This window comes from Narcine bancroftii, chromosome 3, assembly GCF_036971445.1.
Source record: "Narcine bancroftii isolate sNarBan1 chromosome 3, sNarBan1.hap1, whole genome shotgun sequence".
Lineage (NCBI taxonomy): Eukaryota > Metazoa > Chordata > Chondrichthyes > Torpediniformes > Narcinidae > Narcine > Narcine bancroftii.
The window spans coordinates 358474115-358496981 of NC_091471.1; the positions used below are offsets into that span (position 1 = coordinate 358474115).

The following is a 22867-nucleotide window of genomic DNA, read 5'->3' on the forward strand; positions in this document are numbered from 1 at the left end:
AAAAGCTGAATTAATACACTTTGATCATTTCCCCAGTTCAAGAAGATGTAATGGATTTTGTCCTGTTAATTATTATACTGGAGACTAATATTTATTTAATTATTTTCCCAGTCCATTTAAGTGATCACATGTTGAATAGCAAAGGTATTGCAAATCTGGCCTTCCTTTACATCCTGGATAATCAACCATATATGGGGCAGAGATTGAAGGGAGAACTGTCCATTGTTTGGAAACAGACTGGTTGATAATGTTTAATTTGTTTCAGCCCAGGAACTTACTCATGGACGTATCTTCAGTCCAAGTCTCGATCTTAGCTTCATCTCTGAACCTGGGAGATCACAAATGGGAGATTCACTGATGATGCCACAATGGTCAGCTCCATTCTGAACTCTTACTGAAGGGATCCAGAATAGAATACATGGCTGATGTAATCCAGCAGCAACAATGGTCGGGGAAGCAGAGTTGGCATTTTAGGCCATGAGAACTGGAACATTAGAAAACAAAAACAGGTGGGTTTTACATTTCAAAGGGAGAAGTGAGTCCATGATGGGATGCAGGTGGGAGATGCCATGGTAACAATTATTTTAAAATCAAAGAGAGAGAAGGAGAGAAAGAGAGAGAGAGAGAGAGCAAAGGAAAGAGAATATTGAATCTTTCTCTGTCAGATAACCACTGATTTATATTCTCTCATTGTACCTTCCCGTTTAATTTTCTTCTGCCCCGACAACTATTTTTAAAAATAATTGTTGCCATGACAACTGTGACCTTCGTCATGTCACAGACATTTCCCCTATTCTTTCCAACTCTCCCCCAGTTCTGCACCTTAAATACTGTAAATGTTCATTGTCAGTGACACTGAGAAACATCGACTCTCTTTCTCTCTCCACTTCCATCCACCTGCTGATCCCTCTCTGCATCTTCCGCATGTGTCTTGGATTTCGAGCATTTGCATTTTCTAGATCCCACACCTAGACTTGTGCTAGTCAGAAAATAATTGCACTAAATATAACCCTCTGCATGCTACCACAGAGGGACATCATTCCATGAATAACCTGAACTGTTTGGGCATTAAGCATTTTATATTACTCATTGAATTACTTGGACCCTGAAGAATGGAAGCATCTTCGTTTTAAGGAGTGAATATCAGCATCAATGACATTAAAGAGGTTTACAAGGCAATAACTATTTTTAAATATTAACCTGATATAATTTGCAGTTGTCAAAAATGCACAAGAAAACTGCATCAGCAGTATTTATTGGGGGTCTGCACTTGCAAGGCAAATCTCCATGTAAGCAAACACATACAGCTCAAAGAGTCATTGTGTGCTGCAGAAGCTTTTGTTAAGCATTAACTCAGGTCAGTACTAAAGCTGGTTTGATACTTTCCTCCACCACGTATATAATTTAGTTGGCTATTAGTTGCGCTGAGATGACTGATGTCCACATTGATGCATAAGCAGCCTGGACAGTCAATAGTTTGGGCTGAAACCCTTCGTTGGGAAGATTCTCCATGGATGCTGCGTGCTCCTCCAGCAATTTTGTGCTCCAGCATTTACAGTCTCTCATGCTCACCTGCAGTTCATTCACCTTCAGTAGGCTGTGTGATGATCTGCCCATCATAAAGATTTTCTTTGTCCTTTCCTCAGGTCAGCTACTTTTCTCCTGTCGTTATCCTTCTGCTCTTGATTCTCGTCCGGAGAGTCATGCAATTTCTCAGATGTGGCCACCAACTTCTGCTTGGCTCTCTGAGTGAACGGTTAGCCTTGAGAATGTTGTGGTTCTCCAGTAGACTGATGGTATTTTATTCCAATCTTTATTCGGAACAGTTTAGTTTCTGACATGTGGCTGAGTTCCAGGTCTGGCTCTATTTCTTCTTCTTTTCCTTCTTGTACTTATCAGAATCCATATTGTCATTTGTCTACTGTGTACCTTATGCAAATAAAACAAATTTCAGTGAGATTGAAGCTCAGTGTGGTTGGTTAGCACCTGAATGGTAAAATATCACTTTATCACCAGGGAAGAAGTGGCTGCAGATGGTTGGAAACATCTCAATCTGCTGGTTCCCTCATAAGTTAGAGACCATCCTGATCTAGGACTAGAGTGGCTTTGCCTCATTGTCCTTGAGTTTCCCATTCACCTCAGCACCCTTGATGGTTAGTGTGGACTTGATGGGCTGAATAAGACCATGAGCCCAAAAAAGCAGAAATAGGCTATTCAGCTCCATCATTTAATCATGAGCGGATCCATTTCCCACTCAGTCGCACTGCCCGACCTACTCCCCATAATCTTTGATGCTCTGACTAATCAAGAACCTATCAATCTCTGCCTTAAGTACACCCAATGACTTGGCTACTTGCAGCAACAGATTCCACAGAACTGCCACCCTCAGGCTGAAGAAAGTTCTTTGCATCTCTGTTCTAAGTGGACATCCTTCAATCCTGCAGTTGTGCCCACTTGTTCACTTGTTGTTGACTCTCCCACTGCGGAAAGCAACCTATCTACATCTACTCTGTCCATGCCTTTCAACATTCAAAATGTTTCTCCTAAATTTCAACAAAAAACAAAGCCAAGAGCTGCCAACCATTCCCCTTTCATTCCCAAAATTACCCTAGTGAACCTCCTTTGAACTCTCTTCAACGTCAGCACATTTCTTAAATGAGGAGCCCAAAACTGCTCATAAGTGCCTTATAAACCCTGAACACCATTCCCCTGTTCTTATATTCTATTTCTCTCAAAATGAATGTCAGCATTGCATTTACCTTCTTCACTATCGACTCAACATGCAGGTTTAACTTCACAAGGACTCTAAGGTCCCTTTGCATCAGGGTCTTTTCAATTTGCTCACCATTTAAAAAAAATAGTCTGCCCGTATATTTTTTTCAACCAAAGTGCGTGATGTACTCTTTCCGACATTATATTTAATTTGCCACTTCCCTACCCACTTTCCCAATTGTCTAAGTCCTTCTGCAGTCTCCCTGTTTCCTCTACACTACTTGCTCCTCTACCTACGTTAAAGTCCTGTTTCCGTGCTATATCTTCTCGTGACTCTCTCTGTCAACAAACTGGGCAACCCCAAATCAGACTTCTTCAGTGGGATTCCAGTGGTTCAAGAATGTGGCTCACTGCTACTTTCCCATGCGCAGTTAAGCTGAAGGAATCAGAGCTAACCTTGCCAGTAGTTCCACATACCATAAAACAAATAACCAAATAAAAACCCACAGTACAACTGCAGGATAAATATAAGCAATTTACAAAGAAACATGTTAACCACTCAGAGAACTCACGATTATCTCACTAACCCCAGTGGCTGATATCTCACAGAACTTTTCCAAAACTTCCAGATACTCTTAACTGTTGCATTGTTAGAGAAACACAGATGTATGTTTCGAAAGGAAGCAACATTTGTCCACAAAGGAAAATGTCGTGAGATTGAACAGAAACAGAAGGAAAAGGATTCATTGGAAGGTTTGGATTAAGGGATTTATCACAGAATGTTCAAAGATTTGGAAATTCTGATGCAGCTTATACCCTCCAAAAAGTATAGAAATAAATCTCCTGGGAACCAGCCACAGAAGTATTTTCTCAGCTGTGATCTATCACAGGATGATAAAAGACAATATAATTTAAGATATAAGAAACCTTTGATTGTTGACTAGAAAATCTATTTTAAAAAGTCATGAATGTAACAAAGTCGACATGGATTGAAAATAATTCTCTTGGTTCAAACATACAAACTTGATATAAAGTGTGAATATAAATTGTTTGTTAAAAATATTATTTTTACAAAAGGATTTCATACCTTTCAAGACATCAAGACTTGAATGGAATTGAATTAGTAGGTGGATTCCTGGATTTTAACCAGCACTTTCCCTGAACTAATAAGATAGAAAAGTATTTAATGATATTTAGGGGTTTTTTAAGTATCTGTACTTAAAAAAAGACAAGTACACACTTGTTTTCCTTCCAGAGAAGCTGGAAGACTTAATTTGCTGACCTCAGAAGCTGTCGATGCAATTTGATACTTAAATTAAATCAGAGATGAGTTTCTGATTTGCTTCTGGTGTGCAGGTTTCTTTTGGCGAATGGCTGAAACTGGAATGCCATTGGCCTTTAGCGTGAGCCTCTTGTTTCTCTATCCAAGTTCAAATAATGCCGCTGCCTCACAGTAAAACACTCTGATGCATGATCAATTACGCAAAGACTGAAGCTGCCGAGACTGAAAGCTTTTGTTTACAAGAGATGGACAGCGCTGTGTTGTTTGCTCACACTGACCTGGACTTGAGCTGGGGACACCCTTGATGGGAAAGAAAGGAGGAGGAGTCACGGGCTGGCCAGGGTCAACCAGGAAAGGTCATGTCATTTACATATGGCATGCAAATATATACAGTAATGGTTTCACCATACACTCACATTCCGATTCAATTTTGACCTTGGGCATCAGCCTTGTGGAGTGTATGTGTTCCTTCTGTGGTGATATCGGCTTCATGCTGGTTTTCATGCATATCCCACAATGGCCAGAGCAAAATAACCTTTCGTGTTGGCAAGTGGCAAAGGAAAGAAGGGGGAGTTGACAATTGTGTGAAGGGAGAGGGATAATGGGATTGCTTTGTTAGGAGCTAGCATTGAATCTGATGGATGAAATGATCTCCTGTGTTAATTACAATGAAATCATAGGTGAGATTCCTGGCTGCTATTCTATCATTCATCATACCTCTGTACACAGATGCAATAGGGAAATACCAAAATAAAATAATCACTGTATAGAAAATATACTTTTATAAATGTAGTGAAACACTGTATTTGGTATGGTTGCCCCGCCTCTGATACTGTAACTCCTCTCCCTTCAGGATTCCTAATAAAGATAGTATTGCTCAATCCCCTCCCTCAGTACTCCCTTGGAATCAGGCCAACAGCATATAAGATATGTCTGTGTTTATAGTGATTAAAGCCTATTAATCTGCTCTGTCAGGTCTAATTGATAGCGCTACAGTAAATTGATGGTTTCAGTGAATTCATGGAGTAATGAATGAAACAATAAGACAAAAAGGAGCTTTAGACCTGACCTCATTTCTTTACTGAGCGAATTGACCTCATCTGGTTTTTGGCAGCTGAATTGTTTCAATAAATAGTGCAAATATGCACATGCTGATAAAGAATATAATGAAGCTTTCGCAAGAAGTTCCATGAAGTTGAATGAAAGTCATCCTGTATATCTGAGCTTGTATATGAAAGTTACAACTTTTCCAAGGCTCCTGATAACATTCCGTCCATGGGTTTGGGAGGCAAATTCTGAGCAGTAAATTGGATCAATGAATTGCTCACGTTATAAAATCCATTGTAATTCCATTGCTGTGGCATGCTGCATTTTCCACTCCACTCTGAATGAGCTTGCCAATTAACACTGAAATTGAGGAAGTTGGTCCATGCAGTGTGTGTTTAGTGCCACATTCTCATGGCTTGATTACTCATCGAGCTCTTACACTGGCACACTTTACATGAGGCAAAAACTCATCTGACCTCTTCATTGTATTTTCCATGTCATCTCAACAATGAGGTTCTATATTTGTTTTGTATGTTTCCCCATTTGGCTTCTTTGTAAATACAGTGCACAATTAGTTCATTATTAACATACAATTGTAAAGGACAAAAAAGTGTTCTTCGATCCTCCATGTAAATATATGCAAACACATGTAAAGACACAGCACACATATTTGCAAGTGATTTATATGCAGTACAGATATAAAAATAAATAAATATTGTTAAATAATAGTAGATTCTCAGAGGGACTGTATGACCAGTTCATTAGTCATTGAGCAGTCTCACGGACCATGGGAAGAAGCTGTTTCTCAACCTTGTGGTTCTGGCTCTTACACTTCTAGTATCTCTTTCCAGACGGGAGTAGCTGGAAGATGCTATGTGTGGGGTGGTAGAGGTTCTTAATGATTTTGCTGAGTCTATCATTTTTGATGGTCAATTTAAAAGAGGGTCAAATTTGATTCATAAGGTATTTTAATCAATCCAATTGATTGATTGAATTTTGTTGAAGATCCAATGTTTCAAGTTTTGGGTTTAATGAAATGCTCTCTACCTTAAACCTTTGGCCCAACTTGTCCATCTTGATCAAGCAACTCTCATTTGCCTGCATTTGGACCATGTCCCTTTTCTATGGCTTTAGATACTACAATTTCCCCACTTTTACCACTTACTCTGACAGCTCATTCCAAATACCCACCACCCTCTCTGTGAAGATGGTTACCCCTGAGGTCCCTTGAAATTTTTCCCCTCTCACCTTAAATCTATGTCTTCTAATTTTTGATCTGGAGAAATGCCAATAGCCTTTTAAACCTTACCTATTACCCTCATGACTTTGTAAACCTCTGGGTTCAATCTGGATTAATAGACCAGAAGGCTAATCACTTAACAATTATGACATAAATTAAATTTAAACCTACAGCACGGTAACGGGCCCTTCCGGCCCACGAGCCCACACCACTCAAATACTCCAATTAGCCCACAATCCCCGTATGTTTTTGAAGGGTGTTGTCTTCCTCATTTGAAAAGGCCCAACTACTTATTCTATTCACTGATGGTTCAGAGCCATTTCTTAGAGCCGAATCACTTTTAAATCTCCATTACACAGCTGAACTCCTTGCAGACATATCAAATTAGCAAATTGACAAATAAAACCAGATTGAAACAACTCACATCAAATAATTTGAAGGGAATTTTCCCAAGCAGTGTTCGAAATATTAGATCAAATGTAATTAGATACAACATAGATATTTGCTTAAGTGAATAAAACCAAGCTAAGCCTTCCACTGATGATCATACACCCCTAATTTAAATATTCAATCTCTGGAAATTCTGTTCCCAGAAGTACTCATGCTTTATTTAATAGGGCCTTAGAGTGCATTGTTTATTGTTTCTGCTGATCTCAAAGAATGGTCATTAAATTGCACTAATATTTCTGAAAATTTTATGTTACAATTAAACTTGATGTTCTGGCCTGATCCTTATCCTTGACTTTCCCTGAATATTGCACATGTTCTTGGTCACACGAGGTGAGAGTGAACATCCTGATGCACACACTTATACTATATACTTTTATCACTATTGCTTGGGAAAAATCTCTGCAAGTGATTTTGATTCCAAGTCAAATTGTTTACTTTATTTCCATTTCATGAGAAATTATTTTCAATCAGGACTCACTGTTCATTCTGTGGTGAAACTGAAACTTCACCATATTTTTTTTAGGAATGTTTTCCAGTGGTGTAATATGTGCCATATTTGGAAGGACCTGCCAGGAAAACAGACGCGCCACTAACGAGAATTTTGATTGCTACAAATGCATAAAGGTCTCGAACATGTGTTCAATGCAAGTTCAAAAGCCAACTTCTTTCATGGGACTTTTCTCTTTGGAGCACAGAGGAATAAGAGGCATAAATGAGGTAGACATAAAGTAAAAGGAGAAAAGTCGAGGAGAGATATTAGGGGTAAGTTTTTTATGCAAAGTGTTGTGGGTGCCTGAAGTGCCTTGCTGGGGGTCGTGGTGGAGGCTAAAACATTAGGGGCATTTAAAAGACTCTTAGGAAGGCACATGCATAAAAGAGATATGAGATAGGAAGGGTTTTATTTTTTTGGTCAGAATATATAGGTCAGCACAACATAAAGGACCGAAGGGCCTATACTGTGTTGTAGTGTTCTATGTTCTTACTTGCTCATTGCAATCAATGCTCAAAACTCTTCGCAAATATGAACAAAAGAAAGGTCTTGTTTTTCTTTATTTTCAGGATGTGGCCATTATTGGCAAGAACAATAAATTATTAATGACATTCTTCAGGGGATGTTTATAAGACTATTGAAGCCCTATAGTTGTTGATCAGACTGATATCACAAATTATCCAGACAGCTTCAAGGTAAGTTTAGTTTTAAATAATTTTTAAATTTAGAGATATAGCATAGAAGCTCAACGCTGTCCCGATATACCAATGAACCTACAAACCCTGTACATTTTTGGAGGGTCTGGTGTTTTCTACTCTCATCCCAGGAAAAAGTGCTGGCTGTCCCTCCTATCTATGCCTTTCATAATCTTGTAGACCTCTATTAAGTTTCCTCTCATCATTCTTCAGTCCAAAGAGAAAAATCCTAACTCTGTTAACCTTGCCTCCTGAGACAGGTTCTCCAAATCAGCAACTTCCTGCTAAATCTCCTCTGCACCATCTCCATAACTTCCATATCCTTCCTGTAATAAGGCAACTGGAATTAAACACAATATTCCAAGTGTGGTCCAGCCAGAGTTTTATAGTGCTGCAATGTTACCTTGTGACTCTTGAACTCAATCCCCCGACTAATGAAGGGTGGTGTACCATAAGCCTTCTTAACTACCCTATCAACCTTGGTGGAAACCTTGAGAGATCTATGGATATGGACCCCAAATTCTCTGTTTTTTTTTCCTCTGTTAAGAATCCTGCCATTAACCATGGCTTTAAGTTTGATCTTCCAAAATGCATCACTTTACATTTATCTGGATTGAATTCCATAGGCCACTTTTCCATGCAACTCTGCATCCATATTCTAATCTATTCTATTCTGTCTATATTCTATTGTAATCTATTTCAACCTTCTACACCATCCATAACATCTCCAACCTTTGTGTCATCTGCAAAGTTACTGACCCATTCCTTTACTTTTTCATCTTGGTTGTTTGGATAATTTGTGATGTCAGTCTGATCAACAACTATAGGGCTTCAATAGTCTCCTGAAGAATGTCATTAATAATTATTGTTGTTGCCAACAATGGCCACATCCTGAAAATAAATAAAAATCAGAAAGATTTTTATAAATGATGTGGATGAAAAATAGAGGGATGAGTCAGAATCCTGTCAAATTCTCTTGTAGTAATCATGGAATTTATATATATATAGATATATATATATGTGTGCTTTTTTATTGTGCCAAACAAAGAACACTTTGTTCATTATGATGAAACTAACAAACAAATGAATGGCGACTTCAACCATTTTACTGGAATAAAGCACAATTGGTCACAGTCACCAGATGTTCCCAGAATCTCTTCCTACTTGAGAGAGATTTAGCTTATTCTGCCCCCATCCAATCCCCATCCATGTTCATTATAAACATTGAATAAATGCTAATTGGTTTCAGAATTATACCCCACCTCTCAGGCTGTCATACGACCCTGGAGAAGGCAAGCTTAATTCTCTGTATGTGGAGAAAAAGGCCTCTTTACAAATAATGATCAAAACTGAATTGAATAATCCTTCCTAAATGACATCTTGTTTTCATTTTAAAGAGACAAGATAATTTAAGATTTCTGCACATTAATATTAAAAATAAATAAATAAATATATTTAACTTACAGGAAGGATTATGCCTGTACAAATAATTGTTTAAAATTGTGATTTAAAATAAATCCAATGGAATTTAGGAGTACCTCCATGTTGACGTTATCTACAGTACTGCAACTGACAGATGATTACAGCTGTTCCTCCTTTACTTCCCCAGCTTCTGTCTAATCATCTCATAACTTGCCCTTCCCCAATATAATACTTGCCTACAAGGCCAAGCTGAACCTTTTCTATCGCTATTTTGATACTTAGGAAGGGTGATCACTATTTCCAGAATGTTCCCTCGCTGAAATGCTGTTCACCTGGCCAGACTTATTTGCCAGCACAAAATATTGTATGGCCCCCTTCCCAGTTGGGCTACTAAACACTGCTTCAAGAAACTCTTTTGGATGCCCATAACAAATTGTGCCCCATTCAGGCTTCTAGCATGAAGAATCCCTCAGTCATTATTGGGAAGATTAAAGTCTCCCACTTTGACAAGATCACAAGATATAGGAGCAAAAGTAGACCAATCAACACAGCTCAGGACATCACAGGTAAAACCCTTCCCACCATCAAGAACATCTACAGGGAACGTTGCCATCAAAGAGCAGCAGCAATCATCAAGAATTCCCATCACCCAGTACACACTCTGTTTTCGCAGCTACCATCAGGGAAGAGGTATAGTTACCACAAGACTCAAACAGCTGCTGCCCCTCCACCATCAGGCTGCTCAACAATAAACTCAATCAGGATTTCGTTTAAGGACTCTTGTGCATTTTATTGATTTTTTTTCCCCTTTATGTATTGCAGAGTCAGCTTGTTTATATTTCTTTATTTGTTTACATGTGTAAATTGTGTACAGTTTTTATTTTGCCCTTCCAATAAATGGTAATTCTCCCTTGCCTGCAGGAGAAAAGGATCTCAGGGTTGTATGTGATGTTATATATGTATTCTGACAATGAATCTGAAATCTGAATCTGAAATCTGAGTCTGCTCCGCCATTCTATCATGTGCTGATCCATCCTCCCACTCAGCTCTACCACCGGCCCTCTTCCTGTAACCTTTGATACCCTGAATAATCAAATGCCTGTCAATCTCTGCCTTAAATACATCCAACAACTTCACTTCTTCAGTGGCCTGACTCACGATTCTCTGGCTAAAGGCATTTTTCTGCGTCTCTTTTAAAATTAGCTCTTTTATCCTGAAGTTATGCCCTCTTGTCCTAGACTCCCCCACCATGGGAATCATCCTTGCCACATCTACTCTATCCAGACCTTTAAGCATTCAAAATGACTCTATGATGTCCTCCCCATCCTTCTGTACCCCAACAAGTACAGACCAAGAGCCACCAGTCGTTCCTCATATCCCTTTCATTCCTGGTATCATTCTAGTAAATCTTCTCTGAACCCTCCCCAATGCCAACACATCCTTTCACAAACGAGGGGCCCAAAACTGTGCACAGTACTCCAAATGAAGCCTTACCAGTGCCCTATAGCGTCTGAACATTACATTCCTGCCCTTATGAATCCTGTTGCTTCTGCACCTTTCCACAATTTTCACCCAATTATGTCACAAGATTTAATATTGTATCTGAAGTTGCTTTTATATAAGTGAGACTGTGCTAAATTTGTTACCGCCCTCATAATTCAAAGTATATTTTGCAGAAAATTCTTTCATCTAGAGTTTCAGATGGATTTAAGCCTCAGGCTTTTAGAATACATGGTTTATTATTTTCTAAATTTATAACTGGATATAATTCAGTCTCAGCTTGGCATGAAATATTCAATGCATTCTTGTCATTTCCTCCTCCACTGATACAGTTAGCATTCATCCTCGCCTCTTGTCTATGTTCTCCCACCAGTGCAATGATTAGAAGGTTGCTCTCTGGTTACGAGCACGTGAGATGATGATCTGAAGATGAGCGACTGGATGAAATTGAGGCATGAGGGAGCATGGACTGGATCATGCATCAGGAATAGGAGCTAGAAAGGTGAGGGATAGGAGTGAGGCAGGAGCTGGCAGGCAATAGGTAGATCCAGGTGAGATGGGGTTGATGGGGTTTGATGGAGCCGTACGGGGGACGTGGTGACCGAGGCTGGGAGGTGATGTGTGACAACTAGATTATAAAATTATTTGAGAAAGGAAGGTGATGAAGGGAACTGAATAAGGGAGGGGTAGTGGGCAAATGGCACCAGCTGGGAGGAGATACTGGACACTGAGGGTTAAGTGTGTGAAATGTCCTCAGCATGTGCATGATGGGCTGAAGGGCCTGAGTTTACAAAATCACAGGATATAGGAGCAAAAGTAGGCCAATCAGTCCAGAGAGTCGCCCCACCATTCTATCATGAACTGATCCATCCTCCCACTCAGCCCCACTCCCCAACCTTCTCTCTGCAATACCTGTCAACCTCTGCCTTTAAATACAACCAACAACCTGACTTCCACGGCCACCTGTGGCAACAAGTTCCACAGACTCGCAATCCTCTGGCGAAAGAAATTTCTCCACTTCTCTGTTTTAAATTGACACCCTTTTATCCTGAAGTTGTGCCCTCTTGTCCTAAACTCCCCCACCGTGGGAAACAATCTTGCCACATCTCCTCTGCCCTACCCTGTTTCGATGTCTGTAACAGTGGCTTTTCTCTTGGTGCAACAAGTGTTCTTGGATCGATGCAGCTTAGTCTTTGGGCAGGTTGGATTTTAATGTTATCCCGAGGAATCCCCCCTTGACCATCCATCCCGCCACTTGCTCAAAGGGATTACCGGAAACATCAGTGAGTATCAGCCTACCTGGGTCAGTATCACTCCATGGAACAATCATTCTTCACACGCATCAGTGCAGTCAAATCCAGTGGGATCCGAATTGTAGCCTTGCAGCTGATGCCTGTTCACCAAAAAAGGAAAAAAAGAAAAGCATTAGCAAATTAGGTAGAGCATTAAATGCAATTAGGCTTTCCTGCATCCATCAGACGGTATCCTTTCCAATGATATTTGCAGTATTCTGATTTCTGTTTAGCTTACTTAATAATCTGACCTTTTAAGCTGTTTCACTTTGTTCCCCATCTTCCAAAAGTTGGTTGGAGTTTGGCTCTCAGTGCCTGAGAGGGTGGTGGAGGCAGAGAAGCTCATAATATTTGAGAATTAAATTTGCAGCACTGTTACAGAGCCAGCGACTTGGGTTTGAATTTGGTGCAGTCTGTAAGGAGTTTGTACAGTCGTCCTGTGACCTGTGTGAGTTTCTTCTGGGTGCACCAGTTTCCTTCCACCTTCCAAAATATATAGGGTTGGTAGGGTAATTGGGTGGAATTGGGCTGCACAGATCTCAATGGCCATTATCAGCTTCTGCAGTGTTGTAAATGAAATAACTGAAACAAGCATTTGAATTGTCAAGGCACAGTCTCTCAGCCTTTTTGTCCAACATATTCTCTGCCGCCATTTCTGCCACCTACTACATGATCCCACCACCAGACATATTCACCTCTCCTCCCATCTCCACCTTCCAAAGGGACCACTAACTCCATAAATTCTTTGTCCACTCATCCCTCCCCACCAATCGTCCCCTTGGCACCTGTGACCGCAAGAGATGCTCCACCTGCATCCACACGTCTTGCCTCACCACCGTTGGGGCCCTGAACAGACCTTTGAAGTGATACAATATTTCACCTGTGATCCTGCAGGGGTCATCAACTGCATCCGGTGCTGCTGTGGTGGCCTCCTCTATATTGGAGAGACTGGACGCAGGCTGAGAGATTGCTTCATTGAGCACCTTGGCTCTGCCCGCTGCAATAGCGTGAATCTCCCGGTGGTCACCCATTTCAATTCCCCATCTCTTATTGAGTTGGCATGCTTGCCCATGGTCTCATGCACAGCCAGCCTGAGACCACCCACAAATTGAAGGAACAACACTTCATCTTCTGTCTGGGCACACTCCAAATGGGTGTCATTAATATCAACTTCTCCAGTTTCTGTTAAATTTCTCCATCCCCCCTCCACCCCACCCGATCACCTTCCCCCAGGTCTGTCTGTCTGCCTGTCTGTCTGTCTGTCTGTCTGTCTGTCTGTCTGTCTCTCTCTCTCTCTCTCCCCTTTTCCCTCTGTCTCCTTTCACAGAGCCTCTCATCATATCCAATTAAGACCTCTTGTTGGTCTGAACTTCACCCCCCTGCCATTCTTCAGTCTTTATTCTGATGCCTTCCTGTTTTTTTTTTTGTTGCTTATACCTTGAGAAAGGGCTCAGGCTTGAAATGTTGGTAATATATCTTTACCTTCTATGGACGCTGCGAAACTGGCTGAGCTCTTCCAGCATTTCTGTGTGGTTTTAAGGCATGGAAGTTTCCTGGCCAAGTGCTAGTTAATGGGATTATTGTCGATGAATCCCTGATGCTCAGAGAAGGCTTGATGGGCTGCACTACTCTGTCTGTAAAAGTGGCTCTTCTCTTTTAGCATTGCATGGTTACCTTCACTGCAATCAGCGAGGGGTTGTCTCGGCTTTCAATAATGGAACAAAAGCCGCAGGCAGCTGCGATAAGAATCAAAGCATCTTAACTACCTCATTAACTCAAGCTTCTCAACCACTCCAAGTATGTTGGATATCAATGTTTTAAAACTATTGCTGGATGAATTAAAATCCTGACGCAGTTTCCATTCCCCCAAAACATCAGGTTTACTTTCCGTAGCAAAGCAAATGTCCTTCTTGTCAAGCAACTATTTGCTTCAGATAGATTTTCCAAAAATGTCTTGATTCTGATACTAATTTCAGCTTGCAATGACAATAAAGCTGAATCAAGATTTTCAGCTATTCTACTGTCCATCTGTGACATTACCGCTGATTTGATCAACCAATGGGCTTCAGGACATTTTTTTATTGGCTTGAGAGGTCATCTCTCTCTCTGTAAGGCAGTCAAGTTTATTATCATCTGATTGCATAAGAACAGCCCGATGAAACAATGTTCTCTGTTTCTTGGTGTAAACCATGCACCACACATACAGACAAACAGTACATATGCAGTATTCAGATATAGAAATAAATAAATAACATATTGTGCGAATAGGAGAATCTTGGATAATTAATGTGAGCAGTTCCTTTGGTCATTCTGCACTCTCACTGCCCGTGGGAAGAAGCTGTTCCTCAGCCTGGTGGTGCTGCTCTAATACTCCTGGACACTTTTCCGACAGGTGCAGCTGAAAGAGGCTGTGTGCGGGGTGGAAGGGTTCCTCAATGATTTTGCACGATTCCGGTAGATCACGTGAATGAGTTAGGGTTAGGATGGAAGAAGCAGTAGGAGATTGCAAATCCATTTCTGTCAGACTGAAAGATCATGGGTATTGGTGATTCAAATGTATTTTCATGCCTGTTCTCCGTCCCCTCTGATTTACAGTCATCTGAGAGTCCATCAATCTCACATGATCAAAAATTGGATTTATTCTCTTGTTATTGGTGTATTATACCTACCTGTGTGTACCTGCAACAAGAATTTTGGGCCTCTCCTGGAGAATTTCAAAATTTTTCCACTTGTCTGCTGTTTTATTTACTTATTTTCTTCTCAGATGTCATACAAAATCAAAATCAAGCCAGGGATGGCTTCTCTTTGCAGCCTCTCTCCTGTTCCAGACCCCTTGTTGGGATATGGTCCCTTGAGTGACAGAGCATTTTGCCTTTGTGCGTAATCTGAGTTCATGGAAGTCGGTAGATTGTTGGATACCATATCCACTGCCAACCGCAAAGCTTTTTCAGCAAGTTTTCTGTCCAATAATCAAAAAGTTCTCATTTGGCTCAGACTTGATTTCTATTGACAAGTTGCAAACAAAATGGAGTGTTTGGCTTGCTTTACCATGAAGGCTTTGGCTCCAGACATCAGCAGTAAAAGTTCATGTTAAATGTCAGGCAAAGCTTTGAAACCTCAGCTCCGAGTATTTGCGAGATCTTTCTCCAGATTACAATGTTCTTAGTTATCTGCTAACTAGAATTTGGATCTCACCCTTATTTCCATCATTTGATGCCAATGCCGAGGAAGCTTCTCTCCCTATAAAAAGCATGAAATTGGGAAAATTTACCTTCAAAATACATTTGGGTGTTTTACACCGTGACTGCTGTGTTCAAACAGGTCATGTATAGTTTCTGACAGCTGCAGTCGAGCAGGTAGAAGGCTACCAGGAAAGTGAGGGTGGGGGAGAAAGGCTCACACCTCCAGTATGTGCGGCGTGTGACCATATTTCCTACCCCGGCAATCATCTGCAATTGTTGAGCCCAAACAACACTGGAAAGTTGTCAGCCAGGTTGAGATGACTGGAACTGCCTGATCCCATTTATGGTGAGCAAGATGAGCACAAGTAATGACATTGCTGCATTTAAAGATGGGACGGTTCCACTTACACATGGGGATAACAATTAGCATGTGCTTCAGTTATTTTGACCACAGAGAAAATGATCTAGTGGAGAAAAATGCATTGAAGAATCAGCCAAGAACAAGCTGAGAGGTTCATATTGATTCTGGAAGGCATTTTGCATCGTTTAACACTTCAGAGAGTCCAGCACAAATATTCCAAGTTTTCTGCTCTTGTCTCTTCAGCATGTTCCAACCAAGCACGCGGCACAATTCAATTTGAATGCAGTGACCTATCATTAGGAGCTCAGCAATAGGGCAGCGGCAACTTAAGGAGTGAGTATCGTCTACACCACCTACAGGAATGCATCTTATCGTCAGAGAGCAGTGGACTTGTGACAGATGTTTGTTTCACCTGGAGAATGCTAGCTGAGACAGGCTTGTATTTTGAGGGTCATTTGTGAAAATTTGATGTTGTGGATGAAACGTTTCAAAATGGCTTCCCTCTATACTTTAATGTCTTACGTTTCCTTTAGTCTTTAGGTTTTTGGAGCTATTTGGTAAAGTCTGAGCAACTTAGCTGGGAATTTGGATTAATCTTCCATGTTAATCTTCAGATTTATTTGAAGTATACCAGAATGAAATGTGACAAATGGATGATATCTTAAATGACATAAACAATGCCTGAATGATGATAATTTTGTAAAGAAATTACAATATATTATCATTTGGTGATGGGGTTTCACACCTCCTTATTGTCCTGCAATCCTTAAACCATAATTGATAACTATGTTCAGTAGCCCAACATCACAATACAATCTTAATTATATTTAAATTGTTGTATTTTATGGAATTGGAAAGTTAGACCTTTCCAATTCCAATGAGTGAGTTAGCGCTCACTCATTCATTCACTCATTCATTCATTCACTCATTAATTCATTCACTCATTCATTCATTCATTCATTCATTCATTCACTCATTCATTCACTCATTCATTCATCTGCCTCTGTCCTTTCTATTATCTGCTTCTCCTTTAGTACAGCTAGGGAAAGCCATAACTTTAAAGTTATATGTGAATGTTTGAGAGCCAGTTGATTATGTCTGAGCTGACTAATAGGATTGCTCCTGTCCCTCTTCAAAGTACTATGTTAGAGTAAGGATGACATGACATTTGGTTGAACTTTGAGATTATGAACATGATTTAGTGTCTGGATCATGTTTTATTATCAACTCATTGAGTCCATTTTGCCCCATTTGTTCAATGAATAGACAGGCTTCCATGACTTGTATGAGTTTCATTTAGCATGGTCCAATACCAGGAGCAGATGAAAACAAGGAAGATCAATAGTTCCTTGGCACTAATGTTGTGGACTAGAGCTTGTGCTATCACGTGTCAGACTGACAAAAGTTGGAGTTTTCCATTCAGTATGGTTTCCTTAACTTTTCAATGGCAGGTGACATCTCTAAGCAGCAGTTGAGCTCAGCCAGGATCGCCTCAGTCTCTCTCTCAGTGCAGAGAATGGTATTTAACTGAGGGCAATCACCTGTACTGATATCAATTCTTCTTAAAGGGCTCAAGCCTGAAATGTTGGTTATTTATCTTTATGTTTGCTACATAAAGGACACTGTTTGACCTACTGGGTTTCTCCAGCTTTGTGTTTTTACTTCAATCACAGTGTCTGCAGACTTCCATGTTTTACTCTATTCTCCTACATTCATTTTAGTATCGTAACCCCTCCCATTCTGACCTGATTATCAATTAATAGGCTGAAGGGAGCCAAATAACAGATAATAGCTCAAGTTCAAGTTCACATTTATTGTCAGACTACAACCCTGAGATTCTTTTTCCTGGGGGGCCAGGCATAATTTCTATTCAGTGTAAGCTGTACCGAAGAAAAAGGTATGTATACAAAAGAGAGAAATGTAAACAACTGACTGTGTAAAAACAGAAAAATTAAATATTCAGAAATAAATAATGTACAAAGTAAGAGCCCTTGATTGAGTTTGTCATTGAAGAGTCTGATGGTGGAGGTAGCAGCTTTTCCTGAACCTGTTGGTGCGAGTCTTGTGGAACCTATACCTCTTTCCTGACGGTATCAGTGAGAACAGTCCTGGGTTACGTGGAAACTTGATAATCGCTGGCGCTCTCTCACTGCAGCACTCCATGTTTGTATGTTTTCCCGGTGGTGGGGAGTTTTGCCTGTGATTTTCTGGGCTGCATCCACCACGTTTTGCAGAGGTATGGGTGCCCCCAAACCCGACCCCAGTACCGTCGTTCAGCACACTTTCCATCACTCATCTGTAGAGGTTTGCATTGGTTTTCAATGTCATTCCAAACCTCTGCATACTCCTGAGGAAGTAGAGGCGTTAATGTGCTTCCTTCATGATGGCATTAGTATGTTAGGCCCGGGAAAGATCCTCCATCTCAGAGATTCCCATGTTTGACCTGCTGAGTTTCTCCTCCATTCTGTTTTTACTTCAATCTGCAGACTGCAGACTTTCATGTTTTATCCCAGGAATTTATATTTGCTCAGCTTCTCCACCAGTGATCCCCAATGATCACTCGATTATACACCTCTGGTTTTCCCTTCCTAAAATCTACAATCAGCTCCGTGGTTTTGCTGACACTAAGACTGAGATTCTTGTTAGAAAACTCTTCATCCAAGTTTTCATTCTCCCTCCTGAATGCTGACTGATCGCCCTCCTTTATGCAGGCTACTTTGTGGAGAACCACCACCCGTTGACCACTTGAGGCTCGGACTTGGACCAATGTGGAAATCCAGGATGAGTCAATCCTCACTCATCATTGAGTTGACAAGTGGAGCAGTGACACAGCTGAGCACCATGGTTGGGTTTAAGCCCTAAATGTCGGTTATGTATTTTTACCTTTGCTTAGTTTCTTCAGCATTATGTTTTTACTTCAACCACGGTGTGTACAGATTTTTTGTGTTTTGCTTCATGCATGTTTCTACCAGGAAAGGCTGTGGATAAGTGCCTCTCTAGATGATACTATTGGCTTGGCAACCCTAGAGAAGATGTGTTTGTGTTCCATTTCCTTTAATGGGTTTAATTCATTGTTCATATTTTAAAAATGATATGGATAGCTTTTATATATCTCTGATGTCACCATTGTTTATAAACACATTGAAGGCCTTCAACAACAGTAACACCTCAAAGTCTTTCAAGGTGTTCCCGGAGTCTGCCTCCTGAAACCTGCAAACAAAACATGGACCACTCTGCCTCAGGGCAACACCTCTGCAGCCTGGATGGAGGGATTTCTTCTGCCTTCTGCACATGGAAGAGAAGAAACCAGGCAGTTAGGTTTGGGAAGAGACCAGATCCAGCAAAATCCTGTCCCCTTTTCATTTAGAATGATACAGATATGCAGAAAGAAGCTTCAGTTCACTCAGTGGTGCCAAACTGTGGGCAGTTTGTGACAATAACACAATAGTCCTGCTAAGGAACTTTTATAAAAAAAACATGCTTGGTCAAAGGAAAATTGTAGCATGACATGTGAAAAGCAAACATGGTATCACCTTGCCAGAAACTAATACATTGCACAAGGACTGGTAGAAGTGAACCTGTTGTGTACTCAGTTTCATAAACATTCTGGCATATAATTCTTGGAATAGAGTTCTTCAAATAGAGCAATTATAGTTTATCACCAAATACATTCTTAAGTGGTTGCAATTGATTTCCACTCATCAAGTAGTGCCAAACCTACATTAAATAATTATGTTGACAGTGTATTATGTTGTGCTTGAGAGCTTAAGAAATGGGTGCAGAATGAAGCCACACATCTCCCAACTCATGCTCCCTCATTCAGAGGCTGAACTCACTCTGAACTATCTTCTCATCAAATATCACTCGCAAAAAAAAGTGCAAGACAATTAACTGTATTAGAATAACCAAGAGAATCAACGGACAGATATTTACACAGATAACCAAACTACTTGTATCCAGATGTTCTATAGATACTTTCAGCAATTATTCTATCCATCAGACCCAAGTGAGGCATAAAGTCCAATGCAAATAGGCATGGGTAAAAATAGTGGGTTGAGTAGCTGAAATAGTATTTAGGTTTGGTCTAATATCCTTATATCTAAAACTTTCCTGTTGATGACAAACAATTACTATTTATTTTTTGCTACTGTATTTTTCAAACTCTGTCATCTTAATTTTCTGTTCTTTTTGCATTCCTTGTAGCTTACCTCCTCAGACGCTGTCATCTCTCTGTCAGTTCAGGTTGTTTTCCACCTTCGCAATCTTTTTATGAATTTTTAAAAATTTGTTTTGGTTTGTTTGGTTTGGTTAAAATTTGAAGATTAAACTCAGATTGCCAGAAACAAAACCACTGGAGAGAACTTCTGTGCTATATGTGTTCTTCAAATAGAGCAATTATAGTTTATCACCAAGTACATTCTTAAGTGGTTGCAATTGATTTCCACTCATCAAGTAGTGCGTCATGTAATAAGTTACATTCAATACGCGCGTTCAGTTAGACACCATCTTGAACAGAATAAAGAGTGACCACAGTTCCTATCATGTAATACTTTTCTTTAGTGTAAATGTATGACAGAATTTGTGACAAGGACCAAAACAAAAAATTCTACACTCCGGATGGGATTTTGAGTAAAGAGGACATCGAAGGTGAGAATTTTGAGGCAAAAACAATGACCGAGATGAAGGCGAGCAGCAAAGGGATGAAAGCATGTTTTTGTCAGCAGTGGAAAAATTTGTGACAAAGTCAATGGAAGAAGAAGAATAAACAGTACTTGGATAGTAGATTTACTTTAGTACCGATTGTTACATCAGGAAAATATCTGAAGGATGCTTTGGGGAATATCGAGAGACTGGTACGATTTCGTACATAGGGTTGATATGTACTGCATTGCCCATGATGTGAGAGATACTGAGACTTGCCTTAAAAAACAGACGATGTTTTTGAGCGAGGTGGGGAGCAGAAAAAATGGTCTGATCAAGACTCTATTGGCACCGGTAAAACCACACACCAAGTCTTACAAAGATCTTGTCAGAGACCATCTGTGCCCAAAGTCAATAGTGATTATGGAACGATACAAACTCCATATCAGTAAGCAAATAGCTAGTGAAACAGTGAGCCAATATTTGGCCAAATCGCATAAGTTGTCAGGGACGTGATATTTTGGTAATACTTTGGACGAGGCCTTGAGAATCATGTTGGTAATCGATTTGGCCGACTGCTAATCTCATCAACGATTGCTGATCACAAAATATTTGGACATTAAATCCGCCCATGAGATAGCATTGAGTATCGAAATGGCTGATCGTCACATATATGGAGGGCGCACAGTGAAGAGAATGGACCAACGAGAATGTTTTTGCTGTGGGAGAAATAACCACAGCCTTGATTACAAAAAGGCTAAGTGCTATTTGTGTGATAATGTGGGGCACATCAAGTCAAAGTGTCTAAGCTGGAAAGGAGAGAGAAGGAGGGTCACAGGAGGAAGAAAAGAACAGAAATTTAAATATAAAAAACAATCTTCCATAAGTTAAAAACATCATGGGAAATGATGGAAGTTCTAGCAGTGATCCAGAGAACAAAAGTGACTCAGAGGATAACAGGATCTTAGCATTAATGATCATCTATAGCGTATTTGATTGCAGGTCAGAAATTCTTGCTTATATTAAAGTCAACAGCAAACCTGTCCAGATGGAACTTGACACATTAATATCATTAATGCTGAAAGATCTGAAAGATAAACTACTGCCCAAATAATTAGTTGAAATAGTGCTTAAGTTTCACTGCAGTGACCACAAGTGTTAAGTTATTTAAGTTAAACTGTATAGTTATTTACAAGAAAGCACAATTTTATTTTTGTGTGGGAAGCTTCGTAGGTTTCAGCATTTCAACAGCATTTCTGGTCCTTTTTTTCAACAATGGGTTGAACGGGTTGCACGTGGTTGACATGTTGGGGATGTGCCTTTGATAGTGGTTAACCAAAACTAAGCTCAATTCGATGGTCAGGGTGCTTCAGTGCCAACTGCACCCATCCTGACTCCTTCATGATCAATCGTAAATTCCAGATATGTTACTGAGGGTACCAATAACTCACGCTTGTCATGATGCAGTCGGGCTTTAGCTTGTTCTACCTGGCCTAGGACCTTTTCCAAGTTTGTTAGATGTTCTCTGTCGTCACTACCCATAATGATGATGTCATCTAGGTAACATCCAACATTCAGTCCTTGCAATAATTTGTCCATAACAGCCTGAAACATCGCTGGGGCTGATGATACTCCATACGGCATCCTGGCATAAGTGAACAACCCCAGGTGAATGGTTATAGCAACATACTTCCTCGATTCGGGATGCAATTTGACTTGTTGATATACTTGTGATAAGTCTAGTTTCATGAACTTTTTTTCCACCATTCAGAGCTTGAAATAATTCCTCCACTCTCTGAATTGGATGTCTGGGGACTTCCAGGGCTTGGTTAATTGTGACCTGATAGTTACCACAAATTTGAATTTCACCACTGGGTTTTCTAACCGGTACAATAGGAACTGCCCAGTCTCTGTACTGAAGATTCTTGATTATTCCTTCACTTTCAAATTTGTTCAGTCTCAATTCCTTATTTTTATAGAAAAAGGGTACTGACCTTGGATTAAAGAACTTAGCTTTGGCTTCCAATTTCAATTGCAATTTGTCCTGGACTTCCTGAATTTGTTCTAGGTTCTTTCCAAATACTGTCCGGAATTTCTGAAGCATCTGCTTCAGCTTTTATTTTTTTGTCATCAACTGTTTGTACATTTTTCACCACACCAATTGCCTTTCAATCAAGTTGGATGGGCGACAACCAATCCCTTCCAAACAAGGTGGGTCCTTTTGTATCTGCTATGTAGAGAGGTAGTCCTTTCTTTGCCTGTCCCTTATGCCCGACGTCCACTTCACATTTCCCTCGAACTTTAACTTCCCTCCTGTAACCATCTGATTGTACGTACAACCTGACAAAACAGCATTCTCCAATCATCGGTGCAAAATAGGCAGACACACAACTGGACATAACACACATACAGACAGCCAATACATAGGCAGGACAAATATAGATAGATAGATATTGTTTTGTAAATATGAGAGTCTTGGATGATTAGGGTGAGCAGTTCCTTTGGTCGTTCAGCATTGTAATTGTCTGTGGGAAGAAGCTGTTTCTCAGCCTG

At 40.2% G+C, this 22867-nt stretch overlaps 1 long non-coding RNA gene across 1 annotated transcript in view; it reads left to right on the forward strand.

Annotated features, from left to right (window-relative positions):
• The first annotated feature begins 416 nt into the window (after positions 1-416).
• Positions 417-22867, forward strand: part of LOC138756629 (uncharacterized) — a 50289-nt gene continuing 27838 nt past the window's right edge. Inside the window, exons 1-3 of the long non-coding RNA XR_011353203.1 lie at positions 417-509; positions 7791-7916; positions 11212-11340. This is a non-coding gene — a long non-coding RNA (uncharacterized lncRNA). The remainder of the gene's footprint in view (positions 510-7790; positions 7917-11211; positions 11341-22867) is intronic.